The sequence below is a fragment of the Melopsittacus undulatus genome, chromosome 5, assembly GCF_012275295.1.
Source record: "Melopsittacus undulatus isolate bMelUnd1 chromosome 5, bMelUnd1.mat.Z, whole genome shotgun sequence".
NCBI lineage: Eukaryota > Metazoa > Chordata > Aves > Psittaciformes > Psittaculidae > Melopsittacus > Melopsittacus undulatus.
In genome coordinates, this window is record NC_047531.1 from 69,633,230 (window position 1) to 69,649,166 (window position 15,937).

Genomic DNA, 15,937 nt, shown 5'->3' on the forward strand with positions numbered 1-15,937 from the left:
GATGAATGTTGTTATCATTCAAGCAAGCTGATCTAAGAGAAGAAAAATGTGGCTCAACTGAAATTCTCACAAAAAAATTGAAAGTATTGTTACATCTCCTGACTCATGGGGTGTTGAGTAAATAGGCAAGTAGCAAGTCACTTCAGTGTTCTGTTGTGCACTGTAGGAATGAACTCTGAAGCACTGTCAAAAAGTCAGATAACTATGGAGAAATAATAATACCTCTATGGCTAACTTTAATCTGAAGTCTCTGCATAAGGCAAGAGGTTTACCTGTTTGTGAGGCTTGAAAAAAGAAAGATCTACTCCCCAAATTAAAATAATTTATGGAAAGACACCAAAAGAAGCCCCTTCAGCTATCTGAAGAATATACATTAGCATTGAATGCTATTTTTAATCCTTTTTAATGACTTCTTAATTTAGTTTTGCGGAGTCCAACATGCAAAAATCTTCAGAAAGACCCTGACTATTGGGCAATCTGACCATATGACAGCTCTTCAGATCACATTTACTTCAGAGGAAATTAATATCAGAAATTTTCAGCAAGTTCTGGAAGTATTTTTTAAGCCTCTGATTCAATATATCTTGACTGTCATTTAAAACAATTCCAACAAACCAAAGAAAAAACCGCAAAACAGTTCTTTACTAGACCTCTAAATGATTTTTTTTCCATTGTTGTGAGCATATGTAACAATACATACAATGTTCATGTAATTATAGTTGAGCGTCATCATCTCTCAAAGTAAGTATTGACCTACACTTTATTTCTGTGACTATTTACCAACTCAATTCAGTAAACATGGTACTCAGAACTGACAAAAAGAAAGTATTTTTGCATTCAAGTATTTTTAATAGCACAGTATAACATTTGGAAAACACAACTTATTGCAAGATGTGTTTTATAATGGCTTTACTATTATAATTTATGAGGAAGTTAAGCCTGACTGTATATTCATACTGACTTTTGCAGTAAACTAAAATGTGCACATTAACAATATCTTTGATAACAGACACAGGCATGTATCCATATTTGACTATCTACAAACCACATATTGCCAATGATGTTAATTCTGTGATTTGTAAGAGTTTTAAAATATTTGAAATAGTTCTAACTTTCAGTGTTTTAAAGGAGAATTATGCTACTAGTGGTAAAAAAAAAGAATAAATCTTGAATTTTAAGCAAACTGTCCATGTGCGGCTGCCAAGTTCTTCACTTCCTTCTGTCAGATTTCCCTTCTTTATATTTACCACCCTAAACAATTGAAAATGTTTTTATAATGCTTTTTTGTTGTCTTTTTTTTTTCTTTTTTAAGGCAATTTCACTTCATACAGAGCAGCTACTTTTGAAAAGAACATTTCTCTGCAAATCAACTTCATGGTCAATTCAGGTATCATGTTTAGACATATCTTTAACACCACTGTTGCTCCATAATTTCATAAGGTAAAACCAGCCCACATTATGTCAGCAAGAAATGGTTCAAAATAAACAATATCTCAGAATAAGAAAACATAAACATTCATTATAAACATTCATTATTTCAGTCTCACATCTTTATTTAACAATGGTTTGATGCTTATTAAATTTAATCTCAATGTTTATACATATACAACTACTGATAAAGGGTTTAAAAAATAGTGTGCAAATATTTTCACATTTTTCACATTTTTTAATTTATTTATATCTCACGCAAAATATTTTCTGATAATTTTGCACTTTTGTGTGAAAAGGTAGATCTACTGTACGCTTTTGACTGCTGCATCTGAGCTCTGTTAACTAATTCAATTTTGTCTGTTATTCATCACTGTTCAAAGCAATATCCTCTGGGTAACTTTAGCCTAATCTTGTAAACAGTTTCTAGCAGCTAATATGTTTAAGGACCAGTATTTTGACTCTTCAGGCCTACTATGGGAAACTTTACATAACTGGAAATGTGTGATCCCTGATATTTCAAGGCAATAAGCTATTTCCTTATAGCCATGGTAATTTCCTATCTAGCTGGACTCATAGTACCTAAAATGTCAAGCGTATGGGAAGAGAAGTGAAAGAAATAGATTCAATAAAAAGTATAAAATTTGTGCATTAATTCTAAAATTGTTTGTCTTCAAACTATGCATGTTAAGACAAAAACATCATATTGTCATGAAGATTTTACTGGCAACCATTTGAGATACAAAATCCATGAATGAGTTATCCAGTGTAAGTAATGCAGCAATTCCCATCTAATGCATCTTGATAGAATATTTACTCCATTCATGAATGTATCAAATATTCTAGCATCTACTTAATATTTTGTACCCTAGTAACTGTCACCTAATGGAAGCTATTATAGTTTTGTCTTCCTCCTATAGAAAATGCATCAGCATTAAAGCTTATCAGAGGAAAGAAATAGGGTCAACAGGGATAAAAAATTCTGAAAATGAAGCTCTAGAACTATATTCTTGCCTGGGATGAGCACTTCAGCTACTATTTGCTATGAAACACATGCACAGCGATAGATTGTCAGTCTGTACCCTAAATGATAGAGCCAGAAGTGTTTCCAGGCTTCTTCTCTTCTCTCTTTTGCGTTTCCACAAGGAAAAGCACTGTGTGAGGCTGTGGTACTTCTGAAACCATTTTCAGAAAATTCATCACCCACAAAAAGCCCTCAAGGTACATACACAGCCAAGCTATACCTCCTGGCGTTTCCAAGACAGAATCAGACAACAAGTACAAATAACGGCCCACATACACAGCAAATTGGCCTGCATTTCATAATTAGATGGAAATAGTGACAAAATATAAATGAGATTACAATTTCAAGCTTCTGTGGAAGCACTTAATTAAACAAAATTTCAACTAATTCTGTAAATTAATCTTAGGAAGTCCCCAGTCAAAGTTCTGGTAAAGCAGGAGCTCTCTTGCTCTCCATTATGATATCAGCACAGCACTAATTTCAGGGCTATTTCCAAAATAAGGGCATGGATAAAAAGAAAGCCAGGTTTTATAATCAGTGGCATCCAAAGCTGCTGGCAAATTCAAAGATATTCACTGAATAAATCTAATTTGTTGATATATTGAAGAAACTAGTGCAGAATCTCCCTGAATTCTTTGACTTCTATGATACAGGTAACTGACAAGTGGAACATACTTATTAGAAAAATAATTATTAGCCTGCTATCACAAAAAAAAGAAACTCTCCTTCAGAGCAACATTTTATGTTTCTTTACAAGAATTTTGTGGTGACCAGTCTTATATCACTTCCCGCGTTCCACAATGATTTTTAGGTGTTTTAGTCTGCTCAGTAGCTTCAGCTGAGGTTATCCTGAAGTGCAGCTGGTTCCATGTAGTATCTCATGCATCTCACATGATTACTCCAACAACCAGTACCTTCAACTCAAGTTGTTTCTTCCATGGAAATTCATAGTTATTCCTGAAAAATTAGTTTGATCTCTTAACATTATCACCTAAATTAAACAAAGCCCTCTAATTTCTTTTAATGTTTGTACTAGAAAACAATGTTAGATTTCTTTTTTTTTTCCCTAAAAATCCCAACAAACCCATCACCAACAGCACTTTCATTAAATCTAATGCTTTATATTGCCCCATCTTACTATCAGCTGCCCCTAGTATAACACAGTTGTCTTCGTGAAGGGCCTCTTATCTGAAGTTATCATCTGGTTCTGTGCAGAAAGTGATCTTTTATTGTTGAACCAAAACATACATAATTTATTTTTCTTTCTCCGTTTAAAAAACCCCAAACCATTTAAGAGACGATCCTTGTTCTTTAATTATAGTTTCCCATTTAGTTAAATATTCAGTTACATGTAATGACATTGTAAATATTGAACTAAATGAATGATCCTAAATTATCAACTTAGGACTTTTAACTCTATAATTAAGTTAGAAGTGTCTATGCTCTTAAGGAAATAATAAAAAAAAAATCTCCTTTTTATAGCCAGAATTGGTATGTCTCTCCATTTGTGTGTACCTATATACAATAATTTTGCATATATAGGGTATGGTATATACAAAGAACTATCTAAGGACATTTAGCATGGAGAAAGCTGAAGGGAGACCTTACTGTGTTCTTTCAATACTTAAAAGGAGCTTGTCAGAGTGATGGAAACAGACATTTTACAAAGACATGTAGTGATAGGAAAAGGGGTAATGGTTTTAAACTAAAAAAGAGCAGATTTAGATTACATATAAGGAAGAAATTTTTCACAATGGGGGTGGTGAAGTACAAGAACAGGTTGCCCAGACTGGTCGTAGATGCCCCACCCCTGGAAACATCCAAAGTCAGGCTGGATGTGCTCTGAGTAACATGATCTAGTTGAAGAGGTGTCTGCCCATTGCAGGCAGGTTGGACTAGATGACCTTTAAGGTCCCTTCCAACCCAAACTCTTCTATGATTCTAAGATTTGATATATGTTGTACATATATGCACACTATACATGATAGTATATATACTATACATTATATGCTTAATGATAGCCTGCAGAAAAAAAATGTAAAAAGAAGTAACAAAACCCACTCTACAACCATCTACATCAATAGGACCTCTCTGGTGTGTACACTGACCTATACATGACTTTGTTCATGGGAGTATTCCCATTGAGCTACAGCGAACTTGATATCATTGCAGAGTTAAACTTACATATAAAAATTTGCAAGATCTAGCCTTAATACCTAATATACAGAAAGACAGACCTTGCAGTCTGTAGAGTCATCTTCCCCCAGTACTGTATAGTACCTTCCCCCATGGTGATACAAGGTAAGACAATGCATCATTAAGTGAGCATTTTAAAGAGATAATAAGATTCACATTTATTTGTTTACCTTCATCACAGTGACTGAACAGTCTAATTATACTCTGAAGATGTAAATGCAGAAAATTACCATTGTTAAAATAAGCTCTTACATTTGCACTACAAAACATTGATTTAAATGTATTGAACTTAGAAGAAATTTATTATAGCAACTAAAGATTCAGAACAGTGATCACAGAAGAGTTTGATTTCATGTAGCCATTAAAATATCTCAAATCATGCTGTTGTGTTGTACCAAGGCACTGAAATAATTCAGGCATATATTTCGCCATTAAAAATTTTGCTAATAAAACAAGTCTAGAAAGGAACTGCCTGAATAGTTCTTATTAAAAACTGGAAAATATTTCTTTGCCTGAATGCCAGAAATTCCTTTGCATAAAGTCTTTTCAAATTGCAGTATTTTTTCATTACAAGTGAACAAAAGAAAGAGTATGCTCATTTGATACCAGATAAAAATATTAAACTGCATGAGCATGTTGGAATGTTATGCTAAATGTCTTTTAAAGTAGATTTGTGGAAATCATGCAGAATACTCTTTTGCCCTAATGAAGACTCTGTTTACATTCCAAGTTCAGTTCCAAGTAATTTTATCAATGATTAGTACTGAAAAAGAAGGAAAAGAAGGCAAAGAAATGAAGGACAGGAAGGAAAGTAAAAAAGAAGGAAAAAAAAAAGTAAAGAAAATTAAAAAAAAAAACAAAGCCACCAACCAAATACATCTATAGTGTTTTTCTGCACTCCCTGAAATGCTGCTCCCCTAATCACCCTGCAACCAGACCTGTATCCGGGTTGTAGTAGTAATCCCTCATCACCAGAGAGAGGGACTGTAGAGAAGGAAGATACAGAAGTTCACACATGCCTGCATACTGCTCTGCATTAAGACAAATGCAGTTTAGAAAGGTGCGTTGAGAATGATGCACATGGTCCCAGGAGATCAGACCTCTGACAGCTCTGGATTAGATAGAGCTCAAGTGCACCAGAGGAGCCTATACACGTTTCAGAAACCATGTGGGTCCTGTGGGAGAGAAATCTTAAAAACTGGACATGAACCACAGGATCTATCAGAGCTTTGTCAAGGGCAAAATGAAGCCAAACTTCTGGAAACATGCTCAAAGTAAAATGAATAATGCTTTAATTTTAACATTTTGCTTCTTGTAAGGTCATTTTTACTATATGACTACACCAGACAACAAAGCCAAAAGTATGCCTAAATCATTTTCAACAACAGCGTACTGCTTTGATTGCCCCACAAGTTAGATGAAGCCTCTTCAAAATCTGTTCCTCTTCCGATCCTCAGATTTCTACATAGATAAAAAAAAAAAAAAGAAACAAATACCTAGGACAGAGAATCATAGTTTTATTTTGTAGTAATAAATATTTCCCCTGTTTCCCTAAACGCATGTGCCAGCACCTCAAGTTTCCTGCAAACAGAGTGACAATTTGTCCTCTGACCTGGAAACAGCATGAGGCAGAAGAAAACATGCCCTTGGGTGAGTGCAGAATGCCACCACCTTCTTGAACTACTGAAAGATATTCTGCTCTGCCTGGCTATGGAGGAGTTGGGGATATAGCTATTCTATATAAATGTGAGCAAACAAAATGGAGCAACCAGTACAAACTCCCATGTACATCAAGGAGGAGGCCCAGAAGGATATACCTGAACTTTTGATTGACATGTGCAAGGAGAAAAATGGTAAGGGATAAAGAACAGAAGCCTTAATTAAGGCTTGTGATCACACCAATCTCCCCAGTGCTCATTTTTCATGCCATTATTAGGGTACTTCAGGCTGCAGACTAAAGTATTCAGGTTCACAACAGGGGTTTATATAATTTATTAAGTATATATTTTCAAGGAGAATATATCATAGAGGCTAAATGAAGTTTTTGGTTGGGTTTTGTTGTTGTGTTTTTGGGTTTTTTTGCAATTTTCCTGTAACAGAGCAGCTAAAAATAAATCTCATGGCAATGAATGTGTGTAATCATAATGAAAAGCTTGAAAGATGGTCTTGAGAACTTTTGCAACTAAGCACTCTCACTAAGAGGTGAATGTTTTTTGCCTGAAGAAGCCAGTCAGTGCTTGTACTTTTGATTTCAGCTCTGTGTTATCTGTTTGTATAATTTGTGCTATGCCTAATCAGTTGAAATATCCTCACCAAACCAAATCATCAGAATATAGACTATTTGCACCAATTATAAACTGGTTCTTGTCCTGGCTTCAGCAATAGCAGTCATTTTTCTCCTTAGTAGCTGGTGCAGTGCTGTGGTTTTGACTTTTGGCCTGGGAACAGTGCTGATAACACCGATGTTTTTAGTTACTGTTCAAATGTTTATACTGACCAAGGATTTTCTGAGCCTCATGCTCTGCCAGGGAGGAGAGGAAGCTGGGAGGAAGCAGAGACAGGACACCTGACCCAAACAAGCCAAAGGGGTATTCCATACCACAGCACATCATGCCAGGGATGTAAACTGAGAGTTACCCAAAAGGGCTAGTTCACTGCAGCATGGAGTGAGGTATCAGTCAGTGGATCGTGATGTGTTGTATTCTCTTTCCTTGTTATTTCCCTTATCATTGTTATTATTGGTGGTAGCAGCCGTGGTTTGTGTTATACCTTAGTTACTGGACTGTTCTTATCTGAACCTGTGGGAGTTGCAGGATGAAAAAAAAAATGACACAGCCCATCTGCTGTGGTCAGGGAAGCCAGTCACGAAGGACTGCCCATACTTCCACCATACTGCTGTGTTCAGCACAGCTGTGTCGAAACACCTGCACAAACCTACAGTGAGTTAGTGGAGAAAACTGCTTCAAACACTACATGGACAAAACAGGAGTGAGGTTGACTTTGACTCTGCATCCTCCATCCAGACTGCAACATAGCTCAAGGATGTGAGATATAGGAAAGGAAACATCTAACACTTCTTAGATGTTTCATTAAACTTTGAATATGAAGGACGTGGATGTTAGTACAGTCAAATATAAAATTGAGTGTATAACTGAAAGTTATCTTGGTATAGCTTTGAGATGGGAAGTCACCAGCCTCTTAAACAACAAGCTTCAGTCTTAGATGCCATAACATCATTGGTAATTTCTACTAAGACAAACATTTTTTAACATTATCTGAGAAAACACTGTATGAAAAGGATTTTAAAGATCAAATACTTTCTTCCCTGTCCCCATATTTGATTTAAATGTGTTTCTGAAAGGTATTCACAACAAGGAAAGTGCTTCTTTTCATTTATGACAATTCGTACTTTGGCATTTGGCTATATAGAATTACAGAATCACGGAATGGTTTGGGTTGGAAAAGACCTTAGGATCATCTAGTTCCAACCCCCCTGCCATGGGCAGGGATGCCTCACACTAGACCATGCTGCTGAAGGTTCTGTACAACCTGGTCTTGAATACTGCCAGGGATGGAAGGTTTATCACTTCTTTGGGCAACCTGTTCCAGTGCTTCACTACACTCATAGTAAAGAATTTCTCCTTTATATCTCCTGTTATATTCCTTATATTCTCCTGTTTAAGTTTGAACACATTACCCCTTGGTCCTATCACTAAAGTCCCTGATGAAGAGTCCCTCTCCAGCATCCCTATAGGCCCCCTTCAGATACTGGAAGGCTGCTATGAGGTCTCCACGCAGCCTTCTCTTCTCCAGGCTGAACAGCCCCAACTTTCTCAGCCTGTCTTCATATGGGAGGTGCTCCAGTCCCCTGATCATCCTCATGGCCCTCCTCTGGACTTGTTCCAATGGTTCCATGCCCTACTTATGTTGAGGACACCAGAACTGCACACAGTACTCCAAGTGAAGTCTCACAAGAGCAGAATAGAATATAGTGATTAAGAGATTATATTTCTGCTCTCTTTCTTTAGAGAACAGAAAGATCTGTGGGTTTAAAATTATAGAGTTGAAAAAATTAAAGAGGAAAATAGAAAGTACATTAAACCCACTCTCTTCTGCCTGATGATGCAAGAGAAAGAAGATTCATTGGTTAAAACTCTGCCCATTCTAATTGCAGCAACAATAAATCTGCTGAGATTATCACTGTAAATACTAGAGCCCACAAAAAAAATTAATATTCTATTTCTATTTTTAGAAGCACCACTTTTATATATATAACCTCATTCTACAAGACTAGCGAATATAGCTAACACTGTTCCACACTGATTTTTCTCATAGACTATCACCTCAGAGAAAAAACATATACAGATACATAGATATCTGCAAAGTGTTTTAGTTGAACTGTTCTTAGTTTGGGGGTTTGTTTTAAATGTTCATCCTTCTAGAAAAGACATTGCTGAAAAAATACAGGTTGCTTCTGAATATACAAATGGGACAGGAATATGACAGTTTAATTCCTGGGGGATTTAATGCTACTCTCTTGATCCATCTTCCAAGCAATCTGGCTCTCTCCCTCCCTGTCTCACTGATGACTGTATAACATTCTGCAGGTCCTGAATAGGTGAGGGCCATCACATGCATTCCTGCTGTCTTAGAGAGATAGCTGAAGTAATTTATATTATAATTTGCCACCATGTTTGTTAGGCACTGTGAAGTATAATTGAGAATTTTTCTTCTCTGAAAAAAGGCAAAAGGCACCATTTCATGTGTGTAGAAACAAAGTACATGTGGGATACATGTACACTGGTTGGATGTACTTTGCTGGGTTTGATTTATTTGCTTTTCCTGGTAAATATAAAAGCCTAAGTCACGGACTTCAGCAGCAGCGTTTTTCTTTGCATTTGAAGACACCCCCCCCCCCAATCCTTTGAGATACCAAAAGACAACCAAATGAACACAAAGCAGTGCAGGGATGTATTAATGATTTACACACAGTTTCAGGGACTGAGACTGCTTATGATGCTGCCAAGTAGCAGCAAAGACAAATTAACAAGAACTGCACCTTTTTCCCAGCTGTCTGTCACCCTTTGGGCAACAGCCAGATGTCAGAAATCAGTTTAGCCTCACATTAGAATCAAAGAAACATAGGATTGTTTAGGTTGGAAGAGCTTTAAAATCATTGAATCCAACCACTGACCCAACACTATCAAGTCCACCACTACACCATATCCCTCAGTGCCACATCTGCATGTCCTTTGAACACTCCAGGGATAGCGACTCAACCACTTCCCTGGGCAGTCTGTTCCAGTGCTCGATGACCCTTTCGGTAAGGAAATTTTTCCTAATACCCAATCTAAACCCTTCCTGATGCAACTTAGTGTTTCCTCTTGCCCTATCATGTGTTACTTGGGAGAAGATTTTAACACTCACTTCATTACAACCTCCTTTCAGGCAGTTGTAGCGAACAATAAGGTCTCCCCTGGGCATCCTTTTCTCCAGGCCAAACAACCCAAACACAAAAAAACTACAGAATCGAAATAAAAATAAAATTAATCTGACCTATGCAGGATCTATTTTAGGATGAAATGTACATGAAACTGACTATTCCTCTCTATTAACTATAGCTCAAATGTAGACTTCTAAATTTGATAGCTCAGCTAGGTAGGGAGATTACCCACTTTTCTCAAAGCTATCATGAAAAGCATTATGAGGAAGAGCACATTCAAAAATTAAATTAAATTCTAATTGTAAAGGAAAGAACTGAAACACTTTTGATTTAAATTAAATATGAACTTTTCAGGTGAAGACCAGCAGACTGAGGATTACATGTCTTTATGTATTAAAACAGCACACTGAGTCACAAAAGCCTTTTAAAACTTTTTCAACTGTCATTTTGGACACTGGTTTATAACTCAGCATTGCACTGAAAGCCCAAATCTGAAATGCTCCAAGAAAAACATAATCACAGGGAACTTTTTTTCAAGCTGTTTATTTTTTCCTCATTTAACATTCCCTGCAGCTGCTTGGAGGACAAATCAGACCAAATTTCTTACCAGATGATGTTCAGAGAGCTATGTCTTTATAATGAAAATGAACAGAAATGCATGTTGAAAATTCGTTGGAAACAATGACAAAGGGGTTTAAAGTGCGTGTACACCAGGAGACCTGAAGAAAACAAGCAAAGCAGTGCACATGTCCACAAGCCCAGTTTCCTTTGCTATGCTTCTACAAGTCCCTGATGTTGTAGCAGTGACCAAGGAGTGGTCCAGGGAAGAAAAGGTTTTCTGATACCTATGATCTTGCTCCTCTGCATAGCCATTCTACCTAGATAAGCACCAGGACTTTAAAGTATAACAATAATTACCATGCCCATATTTAACTGAGACTAGCTAAATTCAAGAGCACACACTTCACTGATTACAATGAAAAGAATATAATAAAAAAGTAAACTATTACCCTGGCAACACTTACTCAAACAGCCAAAGAATTAGCATCAGAGCATCACTGGATAAGTACAGGCTATAATTTTTCTCAGGTTCACCAACACAGTAACATGAATGACTGTAGATCCACACAAAAATAATCTTTTTGAGTACATCATAACTGCAGACATAGACAAATGTATATATAAAAAATACAGAATCTAGTTTGCAAAGCAGAGGTATTTTGCTGATTAGTGTAAAATCTAAATTTAGACCATAAATGTCGAACACACTAATGGCATTTAGTAATTTTAATAAAAAATAGACCATAACAGTGGAACATTATTTTGGGACTAGAAAAAAAGGAAAACAGCTTGCCAATATTTTTTTTTAAATAAAAATTTTAAATCATGATGTCACTAGAAAGTTGGCAGCCGTAACAACATAGTAAATTATCATATGATTACATCTGTATGTTATGTGTACTTCAAGTGCTATTTTCATAAACTAAAAATAATGTATAAAACATAGCCGGAAAAGGAAAAGAAAGATATGAACTAGTAGCCCCCCTGAAGAAAAATACCTATAAAACACATAGTAATGTAATGAAAATATAATTAATATATTGGCTTTGTTAATAAGGCAAGTTTTCTAATAGCTGGGAAAGGGTAGATCAAAATATTCTGACCAGTTAAAAAAACAGTCTGACAGAGAAGTGGAGAGAGCACAGATGAGTAAAGGGCAGCTATGATCCAGAATCTGTAGCAAGAAGGCTGAAATTGAATTATCTAAATGAAATATAATTCAGAGTACTTCAAGTTGAAAGCACCAGTGAGTGAGTAGAGCAGGTACCTTCTAAGGTGATTCTTAACATCTGAGTGAATTGCCCAAAGGTGAGTGGTTTAAATATAGCATAGTTCTCTCAGCCAAAAAGCCTTGTTTCCTAAGGAATGCCAAGCATAGACAAGGCATTCTGTTATTTAATCCCATCTTTCTTGGCAAAATACAGTACTTTGCTTTGAAAAGCTGTTTCCTCACCATTGCTGCATCATTACTGCTCACAGGCAAGCATGGGGGAAAAAAAAAACTTCAGCAGGTGCCAGATACATTGGATCTTCTGCTTGGCTGAAGATTACCATACCTCTGTTAGAGGAAAGCTGAGCTGGTTTCCCATTTCAAGCAAAATATAAGTTGCTAACTATTTATAGCTGATGCATTCAGAGATCAAGAGAATGTCTAGTCAGCCAGACTACAGAGGAATGGTCACAGCAATATTTGCTATATAAAGTAAGACACAAAGTATTCCTTACACTGTTATGGATTTTAAATGTAGCAAATTTATTCCAGTTTGGGAACACCCAAACGCCCCCTAATTTCACTCAAATTAAATCCTTCCTCCAAGATAATCTGTATTTCAGTTGCAAATGGAAATAAAAGGCTAACTTTTAACTGTAAGGCTAACTTTAATGTAATCTGCAATATCACAATTCTACATGAAACAAAAAAGCAAATACATCTTATTGATATTAAGATGCTACAGAAAGCATTATAATTACAAACACGCAGATGACAGCAAATTTACCAAAAGAGTCACTGCAAATTGACTGCCTGCTCTTGGCCTGTGGAAAATGCAACATAATTCACCTTAGAACTTGAAATGATTCAAGTAACTGTTTTTGCACTGTGGTCTAAACTAAGTTGCATTATATTGCACATACCATCAGTTAACAGTTTATATAAATAGCCATCCTGACTATGCTAACTCACAGGAATGTCATAAAAGGAATATCTTATAAGCAGAGAAAATATCTCATGCATTTAGTAGGAGGGAGGAGGATGGGAAATAGAGATCATGCTCTTGCAGTTTCTGTTGATAACTGATGCACAGCTGCCAGCTCCACACCTTGGGAAGATCCACAGCACGATGTTATCAAAAGTGTAATATATAAATATACAGAACAGTCACATTCCAAAATTTGCATGTGCAAGTGTTTCCCAAGTGAATTGCCTCTGACTATAAGAAAATATCTCAAAGGGTGACAGTTCTGTGTAGGCCTGAATGCTGCAAAGATGATACACTTAGTGCAATATGATACACTTAGTGCAATATGATACATATGATACAATATGATACACTTAGTATGATACACTTAGTGCAATATGATACATATGATACAATATGATACACTTAGTGCAATATGATACACTTAGTGCAATGATATTGATACAATATGATACACCTAGTGCAATGAGCTATCTTGTGTAATGAAGAAATATCTTCAGTTAGTAATATCTTTACTGATTTTATGGTATATTTCTCTAATCATAATTTTTGTTCACATGGAAAAGATGTTTTGCTAGGATGCACTGTGAATTTTTCTTACATCCATCTATCAATCCATCCATCTGTAAGATGTCAAAGTACAATTAATTCCTGACTTTTTTTTTCTCCATTTATTTTTTTGCTGTCATTTTGGTGCATGAAATTAATTAAAACAGAACACTGCAATTTTCGTAGTTAGAAACATTACTTAAAAGTGTAGCCATAGTGACAGGAAATAAGCTCAGGAAAATATGCTTTCCAAAAAGATGACATTTAGACAATACTTTATGTTTCAATTTAAAATTGCAATTACTGCAAAAAACAATGTTTTAAATACAGTACAGTATCATTCCACAATATAAAAAAAGAAAATGTATGAAGAATTTCAGCATATATATATTAAGTAACACTCTCTCCAAACAATTATTTGGCATATGTGCATGTGTTCAGCAAAGGAATACATGATTAACACTGGCAGAAAATATGGTTAACAATATGAGTCAGAAGTTTGGTGATTTTAATCATTAACACAACATTTACTGTGAAACAAAGATACAAACATTATCTCAATAAGTCCATTCATTTGATAGTCTTAGTTATGAGTGTCATGTAACCTTACTTAACAGAAGTACCACCTTTTCTAACTCAGAATCCCACTCTTTCATCAACAGCTTTGCCTCTTTTGACACAGTGTTAACAGCTTTACAGTTTTACTCATCCAGCTGTCTCACAATGATGGGATTAATGATAAGCATCTATTAGGAAAAAAAATCATAAAATTTTGCAACCCTGAAATTGAATAATTAAGTAGTGTATAATGAGAGAAATGCTCCAGTGCTCCTACAATAAGACAGACATTTAAGCAAATCATAGCTATGATTTCTGGTCAATCTATTTTGATTGACTCTGCTTCAATTAGCATCTCAGTGAAACTGCGAACAAAACATTTCATATGCACATTTGATTAAGAGAATTTGTGCACTTATGCATCTTCTTCATTTCCATGTGTTTATGCCCATAATTTGGGTTTCCTACTAATACTGAAAAGTTTTGATACACTTGAAATCCTATTGGGAACTACTATATTGTTATTAAAAAAAAAAACCAAACCCAAACAGAAAAAAACAAAACCAAACCCAAACCCGTTATTTATGTGATATTCCAGTGGCAGTTCAGTTAGCACTCAGGCACTAAAACTGCCTGTCTCCTGTTCTCCACTGTCATCCTGCAAGAGGATCTCTCTTCTGTCATAATTACTAAGAGCATTGCCAGGATAAGCCAGAGACCCTCATGTCAATGCACCATACAGCTAACAGTCACATAATAGGAAGGGCACTCATGTCAAATTCAAATTGAGTCTCTTATCATTTTCACAGAGTGGATATGAACCAAAGTCTGCTATCACTTAGATGAATGTCCACAGCATTAAGTTCACAAAATATTTGTTATTTCCCCTGCACATACAGTTAACTCCTCCAGAAGAGAAAATGGCTTTCAGATCAGCTGGAGCACTTCCCACAGTAACAGCAGACTTGGATTTTTGTCCCTGCCCTACTCAGTTGTTAGCAGTTTACACATGGTGGCTTGGTACCAACAAGAGATACACACAGGTCAGGGGATAGCTTGGCTGCTGTACCCTCTTCCAGAAGATGGCAGGAGTGGAGGCAAATCTTCCCAAGCACAGAAGGAATCTAAAGGCTGTTGGATTTACTGGCTGATCCAACATCATAGCTACTAAATAATAAGTAAAAAGCCAGGACCACATCACACATTCTTAGTTTACATAAATCATCTGCATAAACTACCAGCTTAGTAGCCAAATAGCTCACATTTTTTTCTGTTTCTTATTAACAGAAAAATTAAAACTTGCACTTATAGCTCTAATGTGAGCAGGAATAAAAGTGACCTGATTAGACTAACTGAACAGAAGAAAATGTCTGCTGAAATATTGACAAAGAACATGCCTGATAGCCTGGGAACAGTTAGCCTAGGAACTAGGCCTGTGAACGAGTAGCATCCCAGAGAAGCACAGCTGGCATCACTGAAGTACAGCTGGGTACATAGAAACCAGACACATCCTGAGATACCATCAAAAAGCACAAACCCAATGAACAGTAATGGTAACTTATCATCTGAAAGTGTGAAAAGAGTCTGGAAAAAGGGGAAAACATCATAAGGAAGTAAGAATTAGTAACTGTCATTGGCTGCTCTAACTGGAAGAACATGAAAACAGTCTGGAAAAAAAAAAAAATTGGATTTGGTTCATTTTGTCCTCCCACTTCTAGGATGGGTTGGTCCTGCCCAGTGGGATGCTTTGGTCCCTTCCGGAATCTGTTTCATAGAATCATATTTAAAACACTTTTGTACCATATATATACAAATAACTAATCTGGCATAAGTATATTTGCTGTTACATCATTGACAAGTTTGTTTCATTAATTCCAAGTTTGTAGTAATCTATCATATATACATACATATGTATTCGATTGCTGCTATTATTGATTGTCGGTACTATTGATTGCTGATAGTTAGTAGTAGCTTGAGAAG

General features: G+C 36.0%; 1 protein-coding gene across 1 annotated transcript in view; it reads right to left on the minus strand.

Moving 5' to 3' along the window:
- PPFIA2 (PTPRF interacting protein alpha 2) overlaps window positions 1-15,937 on the minus strand; it is a 331,712-nt gene that overhangs the window by 162,969 nt on the left and 152,806 nt on the right. The window lies entirely within an intron of this gene.